Raw genomic sequence first — 18535 nt, forward strand, 5'->3', positions numbered from 1 at the left:
AGATTCAGTATTCCTCAAAATGAATAAAAATAATGCAACTCAGAATATGACGCAAACCTGCAATAATTAAATGTTAGACAACACAAATATCCTTTATGTATTTAATCCCATTTTATTAACCAATGTCTTTGCTTCTGACCTTCGATGATCCAGTTCAACCGTACTAATAAGCAAAAATTACTCTAGACAAACATTTGTCTTTTTTTTATTGCTGAAGTGTGTTGAAATTTCTTCTTCTGCATTCTACTGTATGGACGTAAATGTACTTTCCCTTCAGCTTGAGGCTTATTCATTTCACTTCTGGTGTGAAAAGGCTTTTTATATATTGCCAAAAAATAAAACTTTTTTATTTTAAAAACAAACAAGCAAGCCCTGTCCAGATTTCAAAAGTAACGCAAAAGTAACTTAACGCATTACTTTTCATAAAAAGTAACTAAGTAATGTAATGAGTAACTTTTTTATGGAGTAACGCAATATTGTAATGCATTACTTTTAAAAGTAACTTTCCCCAACACTGGTAGTAATGATAAGCAATATTTTACCCAGCAATTTAAAGGTAATAGCATTAAAACTATAGTTTTTTTACAAGTGTTACTTTAAAATATTTTACAAAGTGTGAGTATAATATACTTTAAACAGTAAATTTAGTAATTAAAGCCACCAAGAATTGTGTGTAACCTTTACTTTTACAATTTACAGGTCATTTTGGAGTGAAATTTATTTCCTAATTAGTTTTTTCCCCAAGTAAATCCTACTCCAATTTTTTCCCAGTGCGTGTAGTTTTCTGCAAAATACATATTGATAGCTCTACAATATAAATTATTATAAGCTTGGCAAAGTGAAAGGTAAAGCAAAGACATGGTTACAAGATGGATTTATGAGATGTTCGCGTAATATTAAAAATGTTACTTTCAAACAAACAAAAATAATTACATAGTGTAGCTTTAAATGTATTGTTAAAACAAATGCTTCAGTGCCAGTATGAAAGGTTGATAAAATACCTGTTTTGGTTGTCCTCTGCTGGACAATCTGTGCACTCACAAGAAAAAAAAAAATACTGGGCTGTTCTGTTAACTGATTATATTTCAGTGGCATTTATTACACCGCTGGGTTTTCTGTTTTTCTCTTTTAGGACTGTAACTCTGGACACCAGCGGAGAGAGGGCAGGTCTCTGGACTTCCATGACAGTGCTTCCATATCCATGGGTCCTCTGATGTGGTCTGAAGGGAACACAGGTGAACATTACTTATTTTTTTTTTAATCGTCATTATTTGTAAATAAAGGTTTCTGTTGATTTCTGCTGTGAATGCATTACATTTCATTGCATTATATTCCCTGTTCACAGATAAGTTGCTCCCAGAGCAAGTGAAGGTATCTGAGGCTTCTTGTCTGTGTGCTTCTCTGATGCTTTTATTTATTCCTCTGATGAGTGTCCTGACCCACTTTTAGTATTTTTCCACCAAAAATGTGTAGCGTATTTTCATGCATATTGTCCTGTTCCATTTGAATGAATGTGGCTCTGATGCCACACTGGTTGTGGGTTTCTAATTATTTCATAGAATGTTGTGTGGCCTTTGTTTATTGATTGAGCACCAAAATAAATGATTAAAAAATCTGGTAATTTATGTGAGTTGCTATGTACTACATTAATCTTATTTTACTTTAGAGGTAATTTTACAATAACAAAGATTTTAACCGTCTTTTGAATTGATGATATTAAACTGATTTGTGTAATTGGATCAATCAGGATGGAAAGTGACAAACTAGAGGTTAGTTTTAGACAGAAAAAAAGACATTTAAATTCATGTTTAAACAGTATATCAGAACAAATCTTGTTTAGCTTTAACCTTTTTAATTAGAGAATTAGAGAAAAAAAAATGAAGAAACACCTGCAATGTTTCTGAATAGATTGCACTTTTTCATCTTTTTAATTAAGCGCCATCCTTAAAAATGTGAGAGTGATATTTTATATAGTAGATCAAAGCATATGAAATTAACGTAATGCATTAAGAATTACCAAAAAGGTTATTAATTTTGATGAATAAACAAGGTAGCTTTATATTCTTTCTTTTGTAATCAATTATTGCTTGTAGTAATAGTAAGAAAGAGACTTACTGGTAATTTAGCTTGTTTTCCCTAAAGTTGGTACTGTAAAATGCACGAGAAGTGTGATTCTATTTTCAATTCTTAACAATTTGAAGAATGTTGCTGCAGTGTTTGAATAGTTCTTTCTTATGCGGTAAGATGTGGTGAGGTTCAGTCATTCCTCAAATAACCCCCTCGAGTTTTATTTTAAGAAGGTTGAAAAGAATTGATATTGATATACTGATATCGAAAGGCTGGGTAGGCCAGAGTTCATTTAGTGTCAGACATTTTTGACAAGATCATGTCCAAGCACTCCTCTGACAATCAGCCCTTTTGAAGTACCCTGAAACGCATGTTTAGAAGCATTGACATTTTTTAGAGAGGCACTGAAACGTCAGTATGTTCATGTCAAACCAGTCCTCTTACGCAGTTGCACATCAATCTTATTTTTTATTATTACCTGACACTTGTCTTTCATGGAGACTCCAGGGAGGCTGCAGTTCTGGAAAATGGTGGGACTGGAGACAAAAGACTTCCTGGTGGTTTCACACGTAATTCTTTGCCTTCATTCTTGATTTGTTTTTGCAGTCATGCATCTTCTCAACCAGTTTTTTTTTTGCTTGCAACTCTGCTGACTGTTATTAACAAAGCAATTCATTGTCTGATGGTCACCTTTTTTGTTGTTGTTGAAATTTTCAAAGTGTTGCATCCTTTTCATGGGCATTTTAACTATTGCATTATTTATATCTTGTTGGGAATCTTACTGATCCAGATTGACAGGAACATGATCTGATTCTAGGTCAACATACATTAACTATTGTTTTCACTGTAATATCAGAGCAGGCAGTACACAACAGAGCTGCACAATGAAGTCAACCAATTAAATGGGAAGCATCGATACAATCTCTCACAAAATAAAAAGAAATGTGACACTTCTTCAGGGTATTGTTTAGAGAATACTCCTGGTTCCCGTAATGATCCACCCACCGTTATTAATAAAGGCACTGATAAGATCACGAGAGCTGCAGTTCATTATCACTGTATTCAGCTGCTGAAGAGAGAATCTCTCTGAGTTTGATCTGCAGCAGCATTTGACCTCAGGTAAAGTTATTTCTCTTCATTTCATCACATTGGCCTCCAATTGCTTATTTTATTCATATGCGTTTGATGCACCTAAACAGGCATGAATATGATGTTTTAGCTAATTATTTTGATTATAATGGCTTGGTTTTGCGTAGTGCACAACAAACTTCAGTATTTTAGGAAGCAAATATGATAAATTACTGCCAGGTCATATATGCCTAACACTAAGTAAAAAGAAATTATGAATGCTTTTATGCCTTTTGCATGTGTATCATCATTTTGGTAATGGTGTTACAGATCGGTTTATCACAATGAGGTTTCTGATCTCACTGTTTGTGTTGCTGCTGCTGGTTAATGGTGAGTGTTTTGCATGTCATGTATAACTCTGATCAAATATGTCTCATATTAGAATGACACTTTTTTAAATGTGTACTAACAAGAGGCTCTAAAATTAAGTTGTTATGCTTGAATTTTGATTAACAGGTGAAATAATCAATGGTGCAATCATCATTCCACATACAGGTACAATCATTTTTCAATTTATAGTCTACTTTATAATGAATTACAGTCTTTCACTTTATTCCTGTTTAATCCCATATTTTCCATTTACTAATGTAAAAATTGTTGCTTCAGTCAAGCTTGTTGTTTTTCTGGTTTCTATTTATTATTATTATTATTATTATTATTTTTTAATCAGTTGTCTGTGCCATTCAATCCAGTCTGTGTTGTATTTTATCCCCTAAATAAGAACAACAAAATGCACATCTATTCACAGATTTATGACTTTTATAGAGCCTTGAATCAAAGCAACTATTAAGCACTTTTGTAAAAGAAAATGTAGCATTTGGGTTAGATGGTTTCCCGCATGTGTGATACCTGAACTCTGGAGGAGAGTCAGATGAAGAGTTATATTCCATAATGTTACTTAACATTTAACTTATTATTGTTACACATTGCTTTTAAAAGTAACATTTCCCAAGCTTATAAACAAAATAGTTTAATGTGTAATGTCATTTTGAAAGTCTAAACGCACAGAGTTGTAGAGATATACTAGATGCAGTTTGCCTGAACCACCTACAATTTCCTTTCTTTATTACGTTCTGTTGGTTTCTTAGTTTATTTGTCCTCTCATGCCATTGATGCTTAACAAGAGGTAGATAATGAGATAATTTGTTTATGTGATTGTCTTCACTCTATTCTAATAGAACTTACAAATTCCAGCTCTGATCCATGCTATAATTATAACACTCTCGATGACTATTGGAGAGACATACGGAAATATCAGGACACTGAATATGATGACACCCGTGTTGAATGGAGTGGCTGGTATCGGCTGTATTTGAATGGAGAAAGTGCCCAGATGTCTGAGTGGTGTGTGAGTTATATGAGATGTGGTGGTTACATTGGACTGTATCTCAACGGCTCTCACCCAACTCTTGAGGATGGAGTGGTGTCCCTTGAAGTTGTGGGAATGAGTGAGATCCAGTGTGGCTTTAACACATCCACATCCATCCAAGTCAAAGCCTGTCCAGGAGACTATTACGTCTATAAACTTGTCAAGCCAGATCTGTCGATCCACAGACCAACATACTGTGCTACATTGGACTGTATCTCAACGGCTCTCACCCAACTCTTGAGGATGGAGTGGTGTCCCTTGAAGTTGTGGGAATGAGTGGGATCCAGTGTGGCTTTAACACATCCACATCCATCCAAGTCAAAGCCTGTCCAGGAGACTATTACGTCTATAAACTTGTCAAGCCAGATCTGTCGATCCACAGACCAACATACTGTGCAGGTGCAGTTCTAGGATCTGTTTACAAAAGATGTTTTTGTAAATTAAATATTTACAGTTATGCTCTGCATAATGTTATTCAATTTATTTAACAAAATGTCATGTCTATTTAAAACAGAATAAGTACAATGGTTAATCAGACAAATTAATCAGGTCTGTGTTAAACAGACTATTACAGCTAATCTTCAAAAAATGCAACCTGGTCTCATGGCAAAAATGTACCCGGGGGCATTTTCGCGAGACGCGAAATACGTACCAATAAGTACATATCACTGCAGTTTCCAAAAGAAATGAACACTAGAGGCATATCCAGCTTCATATCAATGGGTTTTCATCGACGGTAGGTTTATTCAGTAGCTCACGTATTTGAAAGGCAAGGCGCTCCGGTTAGAATCCCATGTAATACGGTTCGACAAAACGGTTCAAATCTGCATACAAGGAAGTTCAAATGACACAGTTGTATCAAAAAATTTGTTTTTATATCAGTTTAGCATTTGTTAACACTATCGGGTAGGTTTAGGGTTGGGTTTGGTGTAGGGTATATTTCCAACATGATAGGGCATTAACTTTTAGCGACAGTCCCCGGATATTTGAATTCTGAACCGCCGTGATACGTACCTGAAGAAACATAATAAAAACACAACAATACGTACCTAAATCAACGTAATAAAAAAACGTGCCAGGGTTCACGTATTGAACCCGTGTTTTAGCGCCACTCAGTGGACATTTGAAACTGCACGTAAAAACGGTGTTGCAGAAAAGCACCCAGAGGTATGTAATTTTATGAGACTGGGTTGAAAAAATGACATTATGTTGAGTGAGAAGTTCTTATGTTGGGCTCCTCAAACAAACAAAAGCAGTGAATGTTCTGTAAGAACTTTTCAACCTGAATGAGTTCTTTTTGGCCCTTAAATGTGACTTAATTTTGGTCGGAAAAAGTGTTTAATTTAACTTTAATTAAACTGTAATTACATCATATGTGTTTGTTGTTATCAATTACACAAAAGGTGTTTGAAGGCATTTCACAACAAACCATCATTACTTTTTTTTAAATAGCCTTTTACTAAATATGTATACTGGTCCATGACAGTGTCTTTCCAAAGCATCAGCAGTAATCCCTGCTACAACTATCAGTATCTGGACCGTCCCTGGAGAGCCACCAATGAAAGTGGAGAGAAGATTTGTGATGAATCTTTCTCCTGGAATGGCTGGTACCGGCTTTTCTACTATGGAATGAACATCCAGATGTCAGAGACCTGTATTAGTTCATTCAGCTGTAACGCATACTATAATCTGTGGCTCAATGGTCCTCATCCTCAGATAGAGGATGGAGTGGTGACTAGAGAGGTCTGTGTAGGGTCTAATTGGGGCAGCTGCTGTGGATACAAGTCAAAACCCATAAGAGTGAAAGCGTGTCCAGGCAATTACTATGTCTATGAACTTGTGAATCCACAATTCTGGTGTTCAGGATACTGCACAGGTATGGTGCTTTTCCCACTTTTAAAAAAGTCTTACACAATTTTAAGATGATTTCAGTCATGTCTTAATTTCCTTTTTTTTAAGACGTCAACAACATTTCACAGGTGGTTTCCAATGTAAGTTCAGATAATATCACTGGATCCAGCATCACCTTAAGTAAGTTGTAATAGAAGTATATGAATTAATATGAGGGTTATTAAAGGTAATCACAATCCAAAGAAATGGCTATTTTTATGCATGCACTTTCATCATTGCTTTTAGAATCTCAATCTCACGATTGTTGCTGTGTATGACCATTTCAGATTTGCTCTTTTGAAGTTCTTTATTGAAATATTACTGGTTTGTTTTGATATCACTAACACAGATTATGACCCGTGCAATAACCACAACACACTCGACAACCACTGGAGAAGCACATTCAATTACTGGTATTTGCATGGCTATATAAATGGACTTGATGACACTCGTGTAGAATGGGATGGCTGGTATCGACTTTTCATTAATGGATCAAGTGCTCAGATGCCTGAGTGGTGTATATCCTACATGTCATGTGGAGGTTTTAGTTCTCTGTGGCTTGGTGGATCTCATCCTCAGCTAGAAGATGGAGTTGTTACTCGTGAAATTTACGGCTCTCGCTATGAGCAGTGCAGTTATTACAGATCTGATCCAATCCAAGTCAAAGCTTGTCCTGGAGATTATTATGTCTACAAATTTACCAGACCAACAGTCTCAATCCCAGCTCCTGTATATTGTGCAGGTATGTTTATTTATTTTTATATCTGACATACTTATCTTGAGGTTTTCATATTAAGTCCATTTAGTCTGCAATATGTAATGCTCTCTCTCTTCTTTTTCGTAATAGTATTATTCACCACCCCAAGCATTGATCCCTGCTACAACTACACCAGTCTGGATGAGCCTTGGAGAGCCACAAATAACCCTTACGATAGTAACTATTACTCCTATGGCATGTGTGATTATAATGTGGAGTGGAAGGGCTGGTACAGGCTGTTCTACAATGGTCAAAATACTCAGATGCCAGAATCATGTGTTCATCAAGGCATGTGTGGTACTTTTGAGCCATTGTGGCTCAACGGATCTCATCCACAGCTGGAAGATGGAGTGGTCACCCGTCAGGTTTGTGCTTCCACATGGAGTGACTGCTGTGGTTACACTTCCCACCCTATACGAGTCAAAGCTTGTCCTGGAAATTACTACGTTTATGAGTTTGTCAAGACACCATTTTGTACAGTTTACTGTGCAGGTATATATACATATATATATATATTTAAAGGGGTCATATGACGTTGCTAAAAATAACCTTATTTGGTGTAATGCAATGTGTTTATGTGGTTTAAAGTAAAAAAAACACATTATTTTCCACATAATGTACATTATTGTTTCTCCTCTATGCCCCGCCTTTCTGAAACGTATCGATTTTTACATAGCTAATCGGTCAGAAAAGCGAGGTGTGCTCTGATTGGCCAGCTATCCAGTGCATTGTGATTGGCCGAATACCTCAAGCCTGTGACGGAAATATTACACCCCTTACCATACTGGTGATGCCATGTCCCGGCCGGAGCGACGAGACAAAAACATTAAAACCCATTACAAACAAGGCATTTGTTGCATCCAGTGGGGACATAATTACTGATTATAATGACTTATACTGTCTTTTTATGCGTTGTGTTGTGTATCGCGCTGCGTAAACATAAAACCATTTGTTTTTATGTCTGCATTTGTGATCGGAGGAACCACAAACAACAAGCGCTACTCTATACTGCTCAGAACTCACGTTTGAATTGTCAGTGGCAAATTCTTTAAATATGAAAATTTACTTACAGGCTGTGAGTCAGAATCGCCAGACTGTCCTTGTAAAGTTGGAATTGCCCCACTTTATAGAACAGACACCGGCATTGTAGGCTACTCTCTCAGGAAACCTCTTTTGGAAGACCAAACAAAGTAGTTTCGCGAAACACAAAGCCCTAACCCTAAAACACACAGCGTTTCCACGAAATGACGGCGGCAACAACAATACTACAGCGAGAATAAAAGTTACGCCTTCATTCTTTGTGTGAACATTTGGGCGGCGTTATGCAAATCTTCCCACATAGTGACGTAGATATGTGGGGGCGTGTTAGAACGAGCCATTTTAGGTAGGTGTGGCTGACTCTTAACTTTTATAAAGAATATCTCTTTGGATTTGATACTTTGGTCTTTGCAACTTTACAGATCTTCTTTATGCACCAAGAACAGTCCAAAGAGAAAGGAAAAATTTAAATCGCATCATATGACCCTTTTAATAAACCCATACAATTTGGTCATTAACTAAAATGAGTGCCATTAACAGGAATGTTTTTGTTTTATTTATTTTTTTAAATCAGATATTGGAGGCCTTAATGAGACATCAACCACCAGTAAAGTACCAGTATACAGTGCAATTTATGACACAAGGGCATACTAAATTAATAAAAGAGTAGTAAGAATCACATTAGACACATTGACAGATGGGTTTGCCATTTATTTATACACATGAGCTGACATTATTCTGTGACTCTGTGATTTATCCCATTTATATATAATACAGAACAGTTTTAGTTTATGCCCCTATTATTATTATTTTTTTTTTTTTATTGAATTTCATTCATTCATTGGTTCTTACTTTTAGACCCCTGTGCTGAACTCAACTGCACAGAGGATGAATGGTGTGGAGAGAAAAACAGCGTCTATGGCTGTTTGTGTAGCAAGAACCAGACCAGACCAGATTCTTTAGGTGAAACTCCTCCTACAATAATAATAAAATAATAATAATAAAGGATTTTCTGCATTTATTTAGTTATTATCATTAATAATTCTGACAATGTTTTGGATGTTTTCTTTTCCAGATTTCTCAGAAACCTGTGAAAGCAGCTCTGGCTCCATGTCTGTGTCTCGCTGTCAGCTCTTTGAGGCTGGTTTTCCAGCTGATGTCTTACACCTCAATGATCCCAGCTGCAAAGGAATGGTCCGGAATGGCAGAGTGGAATTCCATTTTGATAACGATGAACACATCTGTGGTACAAATCTTGTGGTAGGACTAACTATTCAATCTATTGAAATACACCATCCAAACATGTGTAATGCCTGATAGAACCAGCAGAGTTTGATTTGACCACATGGGGAATCTCTTTGAGACGTTGAGAAGTCTCTGGGGAGGATTGTTTGGGCCCATCGTTTTGTTACAGATTGATTCTTTGGAGGGCCTAAACAGAGCATCCTAGAAACTACTTAAAGTCTCAAACAGATTCTGTGGGGAAGGGTGCACAAGACCTTGTGTAATGGAGGCCAGCTGGTAAGAGCTGTGTGGGTAAAGCTCACTCCCCTGAACTCAAGAGGCTGCAGCTTTTAGCATCCTTCTTAAAATGCCCACCTCCCGTCCCGAAACACTGGTTCAAATCCCGCTCAGAGCAAGTGAGGGGAGTAGAACCGGAGGGGTTTCACTACCCACAAAAAAGACTGGGACTTGTGCCCGAATTCTCCACCATTAATATTTAACCCACCAGTTTTTCACTTGACTGCTATTTTTTACTCAATTTTAGCTAAATTGCAAAAATATGTATACATTTTGTCCACAGGCCAACGGCACCCACTTCATCTACAGTAACTTTATTCTGGGGACACCGAGGTCAGAAGGTCTCATCAGCAGAGAGAAAATCCTTAAGCTTTCTTTCAGCTGCGTTTATCCACAAACACAAACACTTTCCATGAATGTGGAAATCAACCCACTGGGGAGGTTGGAATCTTTTAAGCAACAGTAGTTAAGCAGTATAAAAATGAGCAGTATGAAAATGATACATCTTGAACATTTCAACAGCATTGTGCACAAGATGCTCCCCACTGGTGAAGGCAGATATCAGGTTCGGATGATTCCATATGAGGATGATGAGTTTACTCGGCCCTTCACTGGTAAAGTGGATGCAGAGCTCGACCAGAAGATGAATGTGGAAGTTCGTGTTGAGGGGGTTGACAGCCGCCAGTTTGCCTCAGTTATGGAGACGTGTTGGGCTACACCTGTGAATGATCCTGATTACAGTCTCCGCTGGGATCTCATCGTTACAGAGTAAAGCTGTGCTTCTTGCTTTACTCACTGTAACATTTTGAAAAGCATTTTGATTTGCACACAGATTAAATAATTCAATATATATCACTGTTAGGATTGCATGAGATTTTACTTTGTCTTTGAGAACTAATGCAAAAATAAAATATTTTGGTACATGCAATGCAAATATGTAATGAACAGGAAATCATTTTTGTATTGAATGATTAAAAAATAAAATAAAATTGCTATTCTCAGGTGTCCCAATCCAAATGATGACACAGTGGAGCTGCTACAGAACGGCGTCTTGACATCCAGTCGTTTCTCCTTCAGGATGTTCATCTTCACTGCAAACTCCACGAAGCTTTACCTGCACTGTGCTGTTCACCTTTGCCTTCTGTCGAGCAATCGCTGCTCAATGGTGAGATTATAATATCTTTTATACAACAGCAATGTTTTAGAAAGTAGCTTTAGTACTGTAGTTGTGAAATCATTTTTCAGTGTGTTGAATAACAATGTAGTAAAATGTGATGGGTAAATGTGAAGGTTTACGAATCTGCTAAAATCTTGTTAATAAGGTTGGTGTTAATGTTTAATGTTCAAGGCTGCTAAAAGACTTGTTTTGGCTAAGCTGTTCTGAAGAACTTGTGCACTCCTTTCTTTCTTGTTTGTTCTGTGATATTTATCAGGGATTCACACTGCAGGATTTTCACTTTTCTCTTTTAGGACTGTAACTCTGGACACCAGCGGAGAAAGCGCAGGTCTCTGGACTTCCATGACAGTGCTTCCATATCCATGGGTCCTCTGATGTTGTCTGAAGGCAATACAGGTGAACATTTTATTTATTTTAGTCACTAATGAAAGGTTTATAATGATTTCTGCTGTGAATGCATTACATTTCATTGCATTATATTCTCTGTTCACAGATAAGTGGGTCCCAGAGCAAATGAAGGTATCTGAGGCTTCTTGTCTGTGTGCTTCTCTGATGCTTTTATTTATTCCTCTGATGAGTGTCCTGACCCTCTTTTAGTATATTTTCACACATTTTACATGCATATTGTCCTGTTCCATTTTAATGAATGTGGTTCTGATGCCACACTGGTTGCGGGTTTCTTAATATTTCCTAAAGTAATAGCTGTTATGTTGCATTTGTTTGTTTATTTACGAGCACCAAAAATAAATGATTCAAGTTTAACTAATTGATCATGTGCAGTAGCAAAGACAATCAGATTCATGTTTACTTAAATCATGCAAAATTATTAAAAGTGTCATTCCTGTTCTTCAATTCCTTTCAGTTCTGTAACTTGTTTAAAAAACGAATCAAGGAAGTATTTCATCAGACCATCTTTAATCTTTTGAATCAGTGATGATATCCAACTTATTTGCATAATTGATTTGTCACTCTAAAACTTCCCTTCTTGTTAGACGCACATGTTACATTTAGACAGGAAAAATGACATTGAAATTAATGTTCAGTTTAAACAATATTCCTAAGAAAATGTGTTCGGCTTTAAACATTTCATTTGGAGACTTAAAAGAATATTTCTGAATTGATTGTACATTTTTCATTGTATAAGTGCATCACCGTCTTAATATTTTATCCAGTATAACAAGGCACATGATAAATGACTCCTTTGAATGATTAAGCAAGGTTTCACAGTCTGCCTTTTGTAATCAATTACTTTCAGGAATAGTAAAAAACATATGTATTAGTGATTATTGTGATTGTTTTGCTTGTTTTCCAAAGGTTGTGTAATATGCATGAGAAATCTGATTTCTGTTTTTAATTCTAAAGGATCTGAAGAATGTTGCCACATTGTTTGCATCATTCTTTCTGATGGGGTTGAGGTTTAGTCATTCCTCAAATAACCAAAGTTCTTCTTGTTTTGTTCAAATTTTATGCTGATGTTTGCTGGGTAATGTATACATTGAATGTAAATATGTTCCTTCCAAATTTCTGATCAATTTTAGAGTGTGAGCTTTTGTAGTTTAAATATATTTATTGAAAAACAGGTGAACATTTATGTAATTGCTAGTGATTATGCTACCGTTGGTCCCTAACTGGTTAAACTTGATGTGAGAGACATTTTGGCCTGTTATATTATGGTGTAGTGTTATATTCAATCACTATAACAAGTTGTTGAGCAAGGAGGTCATTATAATAGGATACAATAGTTAATTTGCAATATACAGTGCATGCATAATTATTATTAGTCAATATTCTGATAATTTTTTCCAAGCACATTTGACCAATTCCAAACCCCATTAATCTTAATAAAATTACTCTTAAGATTGTATATAATCATAGGCGATATGTGATTGAGGGCTGAATATGCCTTATATTCAGATATGCATAAATATTAGGCAGTTTGATCTCAGAGAACCTGACTCTCTGGAGACTCCAGGGAGGCTGCAGTTGTGGAAAAGGGTGGCACTGGAGACTAAAGGCTTCCTGGTGGTTTCAAACTTAATTCTTTGCATTATTTCTTGAATTGTTTTGCAGTTCATATGCATCTTTTCTTCTCAACCTGTTTTTTGCAACTCTGCTGACTGTTATTAACAAAGCATTTTATTGGCCAACAATGGCCATGTCTTTATTTGGAAAATTTCAACGTGTTGCATAATATCAGAGCAGGCAGTACACAACAGAGCTGCACAATAAAGTCAAATGATTAAATGGTAAGCATCAATACAATCTCTCTCAATATAAAAATAAATGAAATGCTTCAAGATATTGTTTAGAGATTACTGTAACACTTTACATTAAGGTTCCCTTTATAAAGGATTTATAAAGGTATTCATAAATGACTAATACTTTATTTACAAATGCATTATAAATCATTGATAAGCAGTTATAAATGCATGAATAAAAAGGATAATTTTAATGCAATACCTGCTAAATAGTGAGCCATTTTTAACTCCTGTTATAAATGTTTAATACATATATTTATTCAGACTTTTTTAAGCAAAACCAGATGAATTATTTTATGATTCAGCAAAAATAAGCTATTATAGTGAGACTGAAGGGTGTTGTATTTATGTTTTTCTCATTTGTATCTCATGACTCATGTCACTTTTCTTAGATGTTTCTCCGCAAAAGTTCATGATGCCTATCCACAGCAATGATTAGAAACGGATATATTTTATTTACCAAGATAAAAATTTTAAACTTTATTTTGGGGCGAAAATCATAAAAGCACAACCACGAGTTAATAAGATATTAATAATGAAAATTGTTATTCCAATATTAGTTAAGTAGTTATTAGTAAAGTTGAACTTTAATGTAAAGAACAATTTATTAATGAGTTATAAACATCAAAAACCTGTGAAAGTGCACCTTAATGTAAAGTGAACACCTGTGAACCATTTGCGAACACTATAAACGTTAACAACATCTAAACATGAAACGCAATCAGGGCTTGACGCTTACCCTTTCCCAAGGAGCACATACAAGTTGTGCTCCCAAGTTGAAATATTTAGGAGCGCATTAAAATAATTTAGGGTCGCAGTGCAAATTTTTCTAATTACTGTATGTGTTTTAGCTTAATAAGGGGATATAAGGAGACATTTATCAGAATACAGAAAGTACATAAAGTTTTTAAATAATTTTGCTTCAGACTCTATTTAATAGGCTAATTATGTAATTATTTATAGTCCTATTAAATTGTATGTACATTAGGCATGTGACTGTATAAAATTTTCACAATAGTCCTTGAAGCTTTTGTCACAGTATATGGTTTTATCACAATATATAATTTAGTAAGCAAAAAAAAAAGTGTTGCCCTCCTAACAGGACTTTATTAAACATAACTCCCAACATAACTTTATTAAAGATCTTTTACTAAAGAAAGACTTTATATAAAAATATAAAGTGTTTCAAGATTAGAGTGCAAAAGATTAAAGTTCAAATGAACGAAAGAACAATAGGTAACACTTTACAATAAGGTCCCATTAGTTAAAGCAGGTTAACATTAACTAACAATGTGCAGTAGCTAATGGTTGCAGCAGTTAATATTCTTTGTTAATGTTGATTAATAAAAATACAACTATTTATTGTTAGTTAATGTTAGCTCCACTGAATAATATTAGCAGATACAACTTTTGATTTTATACTGTATTATTAAAAGTTGACATTAACATGAACTAAGATGAATAAATGCAGTCATTATTATTTCATGTTAACTAATGTAACTAAGTAATGTTAATGGATCCGGTTAGGTGTTACCTAACAATAATAACGAATCAGTCAATATATAGATAATGTTACAGTCTATCAAAAGGAAGGCAAAGAAGACGAGGATAATCCACAACGAAAAGTCTTTAATATTATAATTCACAAAAACTCAGGCAAGAAAACAGCTCAGGGTAGTCGTAACGTCAAACAATCACCGACAAACTACAGAACAGAAGGAAGACTTTAAGCAGGGCAGCTGACGAGGGGAAAACAGGTGAAGGGAGTTAACTAATAATGACTAACGAGCAAATTAATCAAAAACCATGGAAACTAATAGACAAGGGGACTCAGGGACATGTGGAAGCAGAAAAAGAACCAAAACAGAACATAACCATGACAGATAGGCCATGTTTTAGGTTAGATAAAAAAAAAAGTTTTAAGTTTTTAAGTATTAATTATTTGGTGCTATGATGAAGACTAAAGTGAATATAAATATCTAAATGACAGTCTGAAACAACAGCCCCTTTCACACACAGGCACTTTTTAAAATCACCGGTAAATTCTTTCTGGCAATTTACTGGTATGAGAAGTTATAACATTACCAGTAAATTGCCGGAATTCTGCTCTGTGTGAATGCAGAACGAAAATTACCGGTATGAGCACGTACAAGTTCAGAACATGCTGACGTAAGACGTCAACTCTGGGCCAATCCAGAGCCATTGAAATTAAAAATTCAACTCTGGTCAATCATAACATTCTGACGCAGATGACACATTTACTCCACGCTGTGTAGTTTGGTTTGAAGTTATCATTGGCCGTCGATGTCTCTGGGCCAAAAGAAGCTGCATGAATGTGAACGTTTGACACAAAACTGAAAACATCAACAAAAAGACTGACCCCTCCATGTTTACAAATACAACACCGGGAGGCGCAGCCGTTTAGAGGTCATTTCCATTTAATGATGTCACAGAATTTACCGGTATTTTGAAACCGATGTGAGAATGGTGTTTTTCTGGAAAAAAGACGGAATGCTGTTGCCTGTGTGAACAGTGCATTTTTTAATTTACCGGGTAAAGTCATTCCCGTAATTTTACTACAATTTAATGGAATTACTGTGTGAAAGGGGCTATTAGCTATGTTTCCATCCAAAGATTCGAATTAAACTTATGCGCAAAACTGGAATATCGCATAAAACATATGCGAATAAAGCACCGTTTCCATCCAATGAGTCAAAGAGAACAAAATCGGGTTACACTTTATTTCGATAGTCCACTTTAGACATTCTACTAACTATAAGTAACTTTGTAACTACATGTCAACTAATTCTCATTAATTTGCAACTACATGTCTACTAACTCTCAGAGTAGACTGTTAGGGTAGGTTTAGGGTTAGTAGAATAAGTTGACAAAGAAAGTGTTAGAAGATATTAAGCAGACAGTCTACTAATACTCTACTAACTGCTAGTTGACATGTAGTTGCAAAGTTACTTGCTGTTAATAGAATGTCTAAAGTGGACTATCGAAATAAAGTGTTACCCAAAATCGTCACTTCCTGGTAAAATGTGGCACTAAATATCACTAAGAAATTAGGAGAAGCCACTGAATATAAACATTTTCATATATGATATAAATTACTTGCACCTCAGTGAGAGCAGACGAAACACAATAAATGCTCTCAATGCTTTCGGAGGTGGATGCTGCTGTTTGGGAATGCAGTAGTGTAACAATTATACAGAAATACTTTGACGACAGACTTTGCTCAGGCATTTCAGATTGACTATAACAACATATAGATGCTGTGAACGAGATCGGAACGCTGCTAGTCGAGTTATCCCATCTCATAGCGCAAAGTCACATGACTTTTTCGATGCGCATGAAGGAATTTATTCGGTAAATGTGTTTCCATCGTAGTTTATGTGCATTTTTTCTTATCGGATAAAAAGTTTATCATACTCAAATGTATGCATACGTTTTTTATGCTCATTTTTAGAATGTATGCGCATCTTGGCGCTTCCATCCAGCTTTGTTTTAATGCAATATTCCAAAATGCGCATAAAAATAGGTGGATGGAAACGCAGCTATTGACACAGTTCAGAAAGTAGCGCAGCTGCTCTGTTTACATGATAACCGGGATAACGGTTGCATTTCTGCCTCCGTCAGCACCTCTAGTGCCGAATGTGCGTTTTCATTCAGCGCATCTCCTTCACTCGCTCCACCTTTCTTCTCATTAGTGCTAATTTAAATTAAATTGTTGTCTTTTTAAAGTTCAATAATCATATAAGGCTGTATGGCTGCATTACCATAAATAAATTGAAGAAATTAATAAGTTTGTTATAGGCTACTAAATACATTTTCCAGTTCGTAGACATCTATTTTTAGTTGCAAATGCGAGTGAAATGCTCGCACTGTCGAGCCCTGTTAATGTAAAGTGAAAACCTGTGAACCATTTATTAATGAGTTACAAACATTAATAACCTGTGAAAATGCGCCGGAGCACGGAACAGCTACTATTTTGTGCTACTGTCATCATTACGGCCGCAAACATCTTCTGTTACTACAGTACACTTTTCAAATAATTGAATTAAATCAAGTATATTTAGGTTTATAATGTGTCTGGTTCTCATATTGATGAACAGGAATTGTAGTTTGCGAGTAAAGCTGCAAATATTCGTGTTTGGGCTCGGTTCAAGGCAACTGTGCCTAGTGTGAGTACACCCTTCATGTAAAGCGAACACCTGTGAACCATTTATTAGTGATTTATAAACATTAGTAAACTGTCAAAATGAACCTTAATGTAAAGTGACCACATGTGAACCATTTTATTATCTAATTTTTGAACAACCTGTGAAAGTAAACCTTAATCACACTAAAATGATGACATGACATGTGGCTGTAACGGAAGAGGTCTGACGCAACAGGTTAGTATAAATCAAATAGGTTTATTGGGTCACAGAGAGTACTGGGGTAGGGTTCAGAGGATGTGATGGTGAGGGAATAGTTCGAAGGATATGATGAGCGGGGTAATCCGGGTCTTTGGCTGTACAGGAGCTGGAATGCAGGCAGGAGGAGCACACACCTCAGCGATCCGGGAACTAGGAGGAACAGGAGACGAGGAGACACTAGGAGGAACACAGGAGGTAAGTAATGCAGGAAGTATTCAAATGGAAGCAGTAGCAAAGTCATTCCGTGTGTCTCATTTAGAAGGCTGCACCCTCCGGAGGTCGAATCCTCTGGAGGTCGCATCCTCTGTAGGATGCATATACGAAGTGTCCTCAACCTAGAATTAAACGAGACGGCCTTCGTAGGACAGGCGGAAAAGGAAACCGGAAGTATCACGTTGCTATGCCAACACATTTAGAGCATCGTTGCGCTCTCACACTACTTAAATGAAGGAAAATTATTTCTAAATTTGGAAAGTAATAAAAAAAAAAAAAGGTTTTACTTGTTTTATTTTGTTCAATGTTTGAAGAGCTGCAGCATACATACAGTAGGCATCTATTAGAGAAAAAAGGAGGAGGTTATTAAAAACAAAGTTTATCCGTTTTGACCGAGGCGATTTAAGGTAAGTTGTAAACACCACATCTGTGCTTGTGTGTACGTTACATCTGCCGGCGCCGGCATTTTTCAAATTACCAACGGTTGTTCACGGCGACGCAAAGAATTGTGGGTTATCTGTAGCAGCGAAGGATACACCTCATGCATCCTCCGAATTCCTGTGAAAGAAGGTCGCATTCGGAGGTCGCATTCGGAGTGTCCTACTTGCTTTTCTGAAATGAGACAGCCTCGATGACGTATGCAGCCTTCGAATGCGACCTCCGGAGGACGCAGCCTTCTAAATGAGACACAGC

General features: G+C 36.2%; 1 pseudogene; it reads left to right on the forward strand.

Moving 5' to 3' along the window:
* Positions 1-3479: 3479 nt before the first annotated feature.
* Positions 3480-11544, forward strand: LOC107595215 (pancreatic secretory granule membrane major glycoprotein GP2-like; annotated as a pseudogene).
* The last annotated feature ends 6991 nt before the right edge of the window (positions 11545-18535 follow it).

Source organism: Sinocyclocheilus grahami, unplaced genomic scaffold (assembly GCF_001515645.1).
Source record: "Sinocyclocheilus grahami isolate Dianchi unplaced genomic scaffold, SAMN03320097.WGS_v1.1 scaffold198.1, whole genome shotgun sequence".
Classification (NCBI taxonomy): Eukaryota; Metazoa; Chordata; class Actinopteri; order Cypriniformes; family Cyprinidae; genus Sinocyclocheilus; species Sinocyclocheilus grahami.